This window comes from Alexandromys fortis, unplaced genomic scaffold (genome assembly GCF_014885135.2).
Source record: "Alexandromys fortis isolate MF-2015 unplaced genomic scaffold, M_Fortis_MF-2015_v1.1 scaffold_248, whole genome shotgun sequence".
Lineage (NCBI taxonomy): Eukaryota > Metazoa > Chordata > Mammalia > Rodentia > Cricetidae > Alexandromys > Alexandromys fortis.
In genome coordinates, this window is record NW_026068118.1 from 826924 (window position 1) to 836305 (window position 9382).

Consider the following 9382-nt stretch of genomic DNA (forward strand, 5'->3'; position numbering starts at 1 on the left):
CTTTCCATCTGTTTCCCATTTCAGACAGTGTTTTCAGGGAAAATATGTGAGTTCAGATACTTCCTCTTGACTCTTAGAAAGCTCTGAAGCCACCAGCAGGTGAATTGCTGTCTTCTCCACAGGATGACCCTGAGGTCAGATTCACCCTGGCAAGCATGGCTGACTCTAAGAACAGACCAATCTATAGCTCAAGTTTGGGCAGTTTCTCAAAGGCCAATGCAGACTTCTGTTTTGCATGGACTAGTTTCCCATTCTCTGCCAACTCCACCACCAGGCACATCTTAGCGCGAACATTTGCATGCATTATACTGTGGGGTATAAATGACCTTGCCCAATAGAGACAAGTTTGCATAGAAAGCAGGTGTCTCCAGGACACTTGATTGTCTGCTAACTGCCACTCTTTACCCAGGTAATAATTCCTATCTCCCTGTGACCCTTTCCTGTGTGATCTGTGTACTGATGAGGATCAAGGTTCATGGGATAGAACAACCAGAATCAGAAAGGTGCTTTGTCCCTTTCCCACTGCCTCTTGTAACCTTAATCAGTGGAGGTTTCTTTCTTTGCCCCTGCATGAAGGCTGCACATTTCTTTTTTTTAAATATAATTTTTTTATTGAAAAAAAATATGGAACGCTTCACGAATTTGCGTGTCATTCTTGCGCAGGGGCCATGCTAATCTTCTCTGTATCGTTCCAATTTTAGTATATGTGCTGCCGAAGCGAGCACAGGCTGCACATTTCTTATGTTTTACCTGCTGAGTAAAGTATTCTAACATCTCATGATGGGGGTCAGGTGCGAGGGGCAAAGGGAATAATTTATTCATTCTCCCCTTCCTCTCTGGACCTATACTTTTTTTTTTTTCCAGTTTCTTGAAAACTGCGACTAGTGATTCTGTGAGAAGTGGTCATGACTGGATACAAGGATATAGTGAGGTTCATTCAGTGGAGTGTGTCTCTTCAGATGCCCCATAAGGGACACGCTCCCCCTTGCAGTTACTCCCTTCCTTCCCAGTAGGGATGCCAGATATAATTTACAACCCTGAAAAAAAAATGAATATGAGGTAGACAGTGAACATGGTTTGTGTATGAGTCTGTTTCAAATATTTTGTGGAACATACTTACATTAACATTTGATTATAGAATTAATTCAAATGTACGTAAGCATGCTATATTTCTGCTTGTTATATCAGACAACTCTAAGTGAAAAACATTTTTGGGGAGGTACAACTAAATTCAGATATTTCATCATGCTATGCTTTTATTCCAAAGGATAGGGATATAGGCTTTTTCTTCCTTAAAAATATAGTTCAGGGACTGGGGAGATGACTCAAGAAGTGAGCGCATTTACCTCTAACTCTTATCTGCATTTGCTTTCTGAGACCCACATGATGGAAGGAGAGAAGAAGCCTCCTACAGCTGTCCTCTGAATTCCAGACATCCACCCCCTGATAAATAATTCTTTTAAAAAATGAAGTGCCGGTACTTAGACATTTCTATGTTAAAAACTATCATTCTCATACCCATGTGTGATAGGATTTTAAGTTAGCTGGAGTGTGGGTAGCTCTTCCCAGTGTCTGTGGAGAAACAGCTTTGTCTATATCTCAGTTTGTGTCTGAAAAATGGCTTGCAGCGAGTGGAGAGCTGAGGGACCGCTTGCTTGATGCCCGACTCAATCCTGTTATTATTTATCATCCCATTAGAAAATAACCTCCCCCAGTTTTAATTCTAGTATCCAACCTATCCCTACTCTGTGTGGTGTAGAAATAGCACGCACGGTGGAAAGGGATCTCAGGCAGACACCGTGGGTAAGTGGTCTCCAGTGGTCTCCAGTGGTCTTCAGATGCACTGTGCATATTTAATAGCAAGGATTCGCAGAGTCAATTGGCTTTCTCATTATGGGGGCAGTCACCCTGCGTTTTCTTCAGAACCATCAAGGCAGCGGTGCTGCCTCAGAATGAAATAGTTTATTCACTGCTCCCATTTGAATCGGGCTTGCGCTGAGCAAAGTTAATTCCAATCAGTTTGACTCATTATTCCTCAGAAGATTGAAGGCCGGGTATTTTTACTCAACAGATTGGAATTTCATATGACTTTTCAAGGTCACACTGGAAAACTCGCCATCGAGAACAGAAAGTCTAAAGAGAAGTCATTCTGAAGGTCTTTGTCTCTAATATTACTTTTAAGCTAGCCGATTTCATGTAGCAGTGAAGGCAACCGGATGTAGCTGAGTAAGTTATTTCCAATACATTGAAACAAATGCCTGCAAAGCCTGCGTTATGTTGCTTTCAGTCAGGAAAGAAGATGCACTGATAGCAGAACCTTTTCCTGTCCGTTGTGGATTAGAGCACAAACAGTTATGACTTCTGCTATCTTATCCTTCAAAACAGTACAAATTATTCTGGTATCTGAAAGTGAAAAAAAAAAGAAGGAATAAAATATGCATTTTTAACATTCCATTTGATATTGATCATGTCACATTCCTATAAAGGAAAATGTTGTCAATTCAGTTAAAGACGTCCCTTTTAGCGTAAAAAAAAAATGCCCCAATTCCTTAAAGAACACCCCAAACCACCAAACACTGAGTCCTACATAGAGTATGCTTTTTCCTGCTTGTACATCCCTATGCTAACATTTAATTAATAAATTAGACACGGCAAGAGAGCTACAATACATAAGGAAGAGGGAGAAAGAATAAATAACGCTAAGAATGTTTGAAAAGTTATAAGGAATTATTTTATTTTGGCCTAAACTACATATCGTGCATGTGAGTGGGATGTGTGTGTGTGTGTGTGTGTGTGTGTGTGTGTGTGTGTGCCTTTAATGAAGTTATGCCACTTGGGCTGACAATGCTTCCCACAAGAGCTATTGACCCATTACCAGTCATGAGAGTTATTGATTAGGGGGTTTTGAAAGACTCCCAAAACAATATAGGCAATTACTGTTATCATTGTTTGCTTCCCAGAGGTTGAAAGGAAGTCCCCACTGCTGAAGACAGCACACAGCTCCGGCATAGAACTTCGAATATTAGAGTTGGTTCTGACCTGAAAGCTTCCTTCTTTGGGCCTAGCAATCAAAGTACCGGATGGTGTTAGGCAAACTGCCCCTGGAGAGAACCAATTAATGATAGTCCTACCCAGCTGTGATGCCTAAGACCTGCAAAATTAACCAGCATGGCAAGATAGCCTTAAAGGTGCCATAGTGGCACTCATACCTTGATGGTAACCAACATCTGTCTAATTAAGCTTGCCCATTTAAAGGGAGGTGAAATCATGCTCAGTACTGGACACCTAGCCAAATGCCTCGAGTGAGCATGATCATGGGGCTTAATGAGGAACTTTCTACCTCCACTTTACTAGACCAGCATACTTCCTAACTGCATTCTAAAACTTCCCCTTACATCCACAGCTTAGTCAGATCCCACACCCCACCCCTTCACACCCCCAACTAAAGAAACTTCTCTTTGTAGCAGAAGGTGATTTCAGAAAATCATAACTAGTCAAAACACAGAGGTCAACTGATCATGGTTGCCTAGCCTCAAGAGGCACATCTACAACACAATCCCTGTACCTAAGGTGCAGGGAACATTGCAGAAGGGGAGGAAGAAAAATTTCAAGAGCCAGAAGACTGGAGATCATGCCTCCTAAAAATTATAGGGAAGGTGTACCCAGAATACCTCTTCAATATGGCTATCTAAACAAGACCTGAACAATGAAAATACCAATAGTCATGCTAATGTTGAAAGGTGAAATCTCTTAGAGGTAAAAACTTAGAGTAAAAACTATAGGCAACTAGTGACTCTGAGAGTCTCCTTCTTTGAGCCTAACAATCCCAGGGGATGAGCTCTCTTGTTGTTAGTTATCAATTCCAAGTGATCAACCCTGAAACAAAATACATACAAGCAACACAAAATGGACTGGGCGAGTTGTATTTACATACTTATGCATCTATATTTATTAATATAAAAATAATAAAAATAATAAACAGACTATCACTTTGAAACAGTATAGTAGCGGTCATAGAAGTTATTGGGGGGAAGAAAAGGAAAGGAGAAATGATGCAACTATATTTTCATTAAAATTTAGAAAATAGAAAAATAAATATTACAAATTTAAAAAGTAAACAGTAACTAATAATAGGATAATTATGGCAATAAAATTATTGGCATCACTACTCAAGATATTTGAATACAAGCTCGGGCATACCCAGTCAGCCAGTCTGAAAAAAAAAAAAAAAAGACAGTTGTTAAGTATCCGGTTACGCATGGAGCTTATACAGTGGGGAAACATTGGAAGAAGAGATGATTCTGGCTCCAGGTGCTTGTGGGAATGAGAGCACAATATTTCACCATACTTCTCGGAACTGTGCACAGTTTGAGATACAGAAATTGCTTATTTCTGGAGTTTCCCATTTAATACTTTCAGACCACTGTAGATCTCAAGTAACTGAAATCCTGGGAACTGAAAGCACAGATAAGAAAAACTACAGTTGCCATTCCTTAGTGGTTCTGGTTAGACTTGGCTACCAGAAGAATTTCCTGCATGGAAGTTTCAATGTGAAACCACTGATGTTATTCTTTGAGGCTGACATAATTGATGTGGTGAGTCTAGAGATGCTATTACTTTGATCTTGTCTTCACTGTCCTTTGCTCTAGCTTGCCTTTGTCTCCTCCTGAATACCTGGATAGCCTAGCATTCCCAGGACTTGTGGTCAGAGCCTTGCCTTCAGGTTCACAGAGGCAAAGCTAGACATATTCAAGTCTCACTCTCCACTAGCTTCCCCTGTAGAGTTGTGTTGCGGTTGCCTTCTCAGATTAACTGGGTGATAACTTCCATGGTCTACAAGTTTTCCCATGGTGACTCCAATTCTTCAACTTCTCACACAACTAAAGTAAATATAACTCTTCCAGATCCCTTCTGTCATTTCTTTGTTTCCTAAAGCCTGTCTTAGCTGAATATCAAAGTTACCTTCTAGAACCATGCACCACTGAAGTATCTCTCAACCTGCACTGTGCAATGAACTCTACCCAGACTGAAGGTGATGTGTTCATATTTTAGCTTAAGAACCAAATATATGCTAGTTATATATCTGGGATTGATGGGAACATCTTGAGAATAACAATCTCACTTAAAAGGGAAACGTATGCATGATGGTACCATCTCTCAAACCTTGGACCCCTTGAGACTCTGGTTTTAACTAGTGAAGGGGCGTTGATTACTAAAATTGTGCCTGTATGGGTGAAAGCTCTGAGAATTTAGCCCAGTGAAGGTTAAGGCAGCATGAGATTACTTATGGGAAAGGTACCCAGTGTTTTTGTACTGTGTAATTTAAAAAGTTCTTATGGCCCTTGGGTATTTGCATTATTTCCTTCTTGGAATGACTGGAATTTACTCTGAAGGCAGCCTGCAGTTCTCACTGATCAGCTACTACTGTGCCTTTTCTAGTTCTTCAGCACTCACCTGTGAATGCCACTTCCTAAAATAGGTTCTGCTAGAGGGCTTTTATCTGTGGACAAGTCCTGTCACCCACACAGAAGCAAACCAGAAATACAGGGTTAATAAAGCTCCAATTGTCATCATTCAGTGACAGCAAATAGTTGTTAGTCCCTTATCACTTCTTCTTTGTCCCTTTGAAACGAACCTTCTTTCAAACCCCTGAGAGTTCCAGGATAGGCTGAGCTCTGCTCCTCAGTGGTCATAAGATTCACTAACACTTGATTCATTTGCATTTTTTCCCTTTCCCTGACACTTTTCACAGTTTTCCTTCCCAGCAAACTACCTCCATGGAATTTTTTTTTTTTTTTTTTTTTTGCTTTGGATCTGTTTCCTAGGAATTAGAACAAAGAAGCTATCCTTAGTTGATTCAGGCTTATCACTAAGAATTCATGAGGCTACAGATGGTATTGAGTAAAATGAAGAGCAGAGGAATTTACAGATAAAGTAGGGCATCTGTGTATAATGTAGGGTTTTAAAGGGTGTCCTCATGAATGTCTCTGAATTAATTTCAGGTCAGAGGGTGGTCTGAGATGTTAAGAAAAGTCACATTCTGATGAGAATCCCTTCAATGGGAGTCCCTTGGAAATTAGGTCTGTGCCGCACGTTTGAAGTGTCTATAGACTAACAACTGACTCTAGTTTACAGAAGCCAAGAGGTAGAAAGTAGGTAAGTTGCTGCTACAAACAAACACAAACACAAAAACAAACAAACAAACCAGAACCCCAATGGAATCTTTCCAACAGATTTGCTGACAAGATTATGTTTCCAGTGGAATCGAATTTGGTTTTATGCATAAGAGAGAGTGTGTGTATGTACCTGTTCTCTTAAGTTCTAAAATTAATGTCACCTCTATGATAAATGTCTTGAAGAAAAAAAAAACAGTTGGAGTGAGTAACTTTTATTTTTATGTGTCTGAGAAGTAGGATTGCTGGATTTAACATAAAAAAAATAGAAGATACCCAGTTAAATCTGAAACGGAGCTGAACAAGAATTGTTTCAAGTGTTAGTGTATCCCCTATACTCAGTAGGCATTTATATAAGAAAGTATTCATCATTTAGATAAGACCCAAAGGTAGCTTCTGTTCTGCCTCATTTGACTATCCTGCTTTTGAACCACCTATGGTACCCAGGAGGACTAAAACTGAAGGAACTGAGAAAAAAAGAAAACAAAACATTAACGATGTGGAGTGGTTGTTTTTCTTGTCATTGTGATATAATACCAAGCAACAATGAGCCTAAGGGAAGAAGAGTTTATTTTGTCTCATGATTGGAATCCATCTAGTTCACTGCACTCTATCATGGTAGGAAAAGCAGAGACAAATGAAGGCTGACACTCAGCTCCTTTTTCCTTTCTTCCACTTTCATTTGGTCTAGGATCTAGCCCATGAGATGGTGGTACCACATCCAGGGTAGGTCTTTTATAAATTAGACGTCTAGAAATAAAACCTACAGAGAGGTACATCTCCTAACTGATTCCAATTCCACTGATGCTGATGATAAAATCAAAGCATCACAGTGTGGCACTAGCAGAAAATTAAAATCCTGGAATAAGCCAAAGTTTTCCCACATTCAGCTAAAGAGTTAATGGGAATTTAATGCTTTACTTAGAAGCTTTCAGTTAATTGATCTATTGAACATACATTTATTGAGTGTCTGTTGTTTGTCTGGGAAAAGACTAAGCACTTGGCAGACAGCGATGAACAGGGCAGGCCAGTTCTTAACCTCACAGAAGTTTGTTTCTGGGACTCATTGTAGTTGAATACAGTAAAACTTTGAAATATGTTATGGCTCTTGCCCTGATTCTTGTTGTATAGCATTGTGTTAGAAATTCAATCCATGTTTGTGTGAACCCTTGGGTGCAGAATCCATGGATGCATAGAAGGTTGTTTATATACGTGTCTTTCCATACCATGCTCCAGTTCTAAAAGGGTTTGAAGGCACGGAATTCATTCCTGCTTCTTCACGTCGATTTTCATGCATTTGTTTCATCTAGCCACAGTAGAGACGAGTGAGGCATGATGATGGCCATGATGCTGGATCTGGTGGAGTAAATCAAGTACAGAGTCTCAAATCCAGAAGCCACCCATTCTGGGTACTCATAGTATCATCACATATGATGATTTTAAGAAAACAAGAAAAGAGATGTAGAATTGTTTGAATGCCTGCTCCTAGAACTTAATTTCCCCTTTCTTCCCTAAATATTTGAATATGTTCTACAAGAGCTGAAGAATTAAAGAAGATGCTGAACTGTGGAAAAATGGAGATGCCACATGCAGTAGAACTCTAGCTTTCAAAGAGGAATGAGTGGGGTTTAACGTGAAACATTGGGTAAATCAAGGTCTTCTGACTGATTGCCCACCTTTAACTTGAGTATCTTTAGGACAAGCTTTCTTTTTATTGTCTTATTATCTAACAATATAATTCAGTTTGTAAGCATATTCAAAGAAATATATTTGACAAGGAAGCTGTCACCTTAGGAACACTGGAGAGAGGGTATATACAGATATTTCTGTGCATGTGCCATGTTGACCCACAACATTGGTCTCATACAAAGTGAAATCTGAGTGGATCGACAATTTGATGCTTTTTACCATATGCTAACAGTTCCCCTTTGCTCTCTTATTTTCTCTTTTCCACCATTGGTGCTATTACTGAGTTACTCACCAAATAGAGGATTGAAGTGTACAGAGTAGAAGTCTCTTGTCAGCAGGCTTTCTCTACAGTCCATGAGTCTATTTCTAAAATGTACTCCTGGAGATGATTTTCATAGTTGTAAAAGGTATTTTAGTTCACAATTGTCTTTTTTTTTTTTTCTTCAAGTGAGTAAATGTAGCTCTCAGAAACTAAAGTCTCTTACTTCTGTTTGGTAGAATTGGATAGCAACCATTTCTCAGGCCAGTGTCCTGAGAGCTGCCTGTCTTCTGAGAGAAAGTCAATTAATCATGCCCTATGTGAGAAACAGGAGGCATTGGGCACAGCTGGTGCTTTAGCTCCCATTTCAAAGTAAGAGGTAGCACAGCCCATTTCCCCTGCTCTTAGAGTGAATTTGGTGGCAAGACTCGTGAAGCCTCCCATGATTCCCAAAAAAGCAGACGCCCTTCAGATGCTGTGCACCCTTGTCATTCATCATTGGGTCTACAGAATTCTGATGGCCACACAAGCCCTACTCAGTTACATCCTAGGTCTCCTGTGTTTGCTTTTCCAACTCTTCACAGGGGAAATCTTATAATCAAAATCTGTGAATAATTTATACTAGGGATCCTTCTTTTATGGATTTATCACTCAGGTAAATTTCTTACTTGTCATTTGCACAGATAAACACCATCTCCTAAACTTTCATTGTCTGCTTCTTTAACTAATCATCATTCCCCACATAGCAGCCTCCCTCTGCCCAGGCTAATGCAGCCCACCATTTCCATGCACCTGAATCATTTGTATGTAAGTGCTGTCATTTTCAAAAAAACTCAAGCCTTGCAGATTCCACTACATTTTTGCAAAGCAGCACACTTGGCCTTCCTGTCGCATGTGCTTATGTCCAAGTTTTATGATTATTCATGAAACTGTTGTGCCAGAAGAGCACTGGATGAAGCCAGAGTGATACCCGCATATCAGAAGCAATGTGAGCAATGACTTCAACAGCCAGATCACACTTCCAGTCTCCTGTGGCTCGAAGTTAACTCTATGTGTTGGAATATGAGCGGCGGGGCTGCGTCCCCAACACCCCAGCCGCTTGGCTAGCTCATGCCCGAAATAACAACACACAAACTGTATTCATTTAACTGCTTGGCCCATGAACTCTAGCCCTTACAGGCTAATTCTCGCACCTGGACTAGCCCATTTCTAGTAATGTTTGTAAGCACCCCAGGTGCGCTTACCAGGAAGATTCTAGCCT

The 9382-nt window shown here is 40.2% G+C and overlaps 1 protein-coding gene and 1 non-coding gene across 2 annotated transcripts in view; one reads left to right on the top strand and one right to left on the bottom strand.

The window, feature by feature from the left end:
- LOC126490199 (ADP-ribose glycohydrolase MACROD2-like) overlaps positions 1-9382 on the top strand; it is a 1491479-nt gene that overhangs the window by 556680 nt on the left and 925417 nt on the right. The window lies entirely within an intron of this gene.
- Positions 619-725, bottom strand: LOC126490201 (U6 spliceosomal RNA). Its single transcript, XR_007589133.1, has one exon. It is a non-coding gene; the product is annotated as a U6 spliceosomal RNA (small nuclear RNA).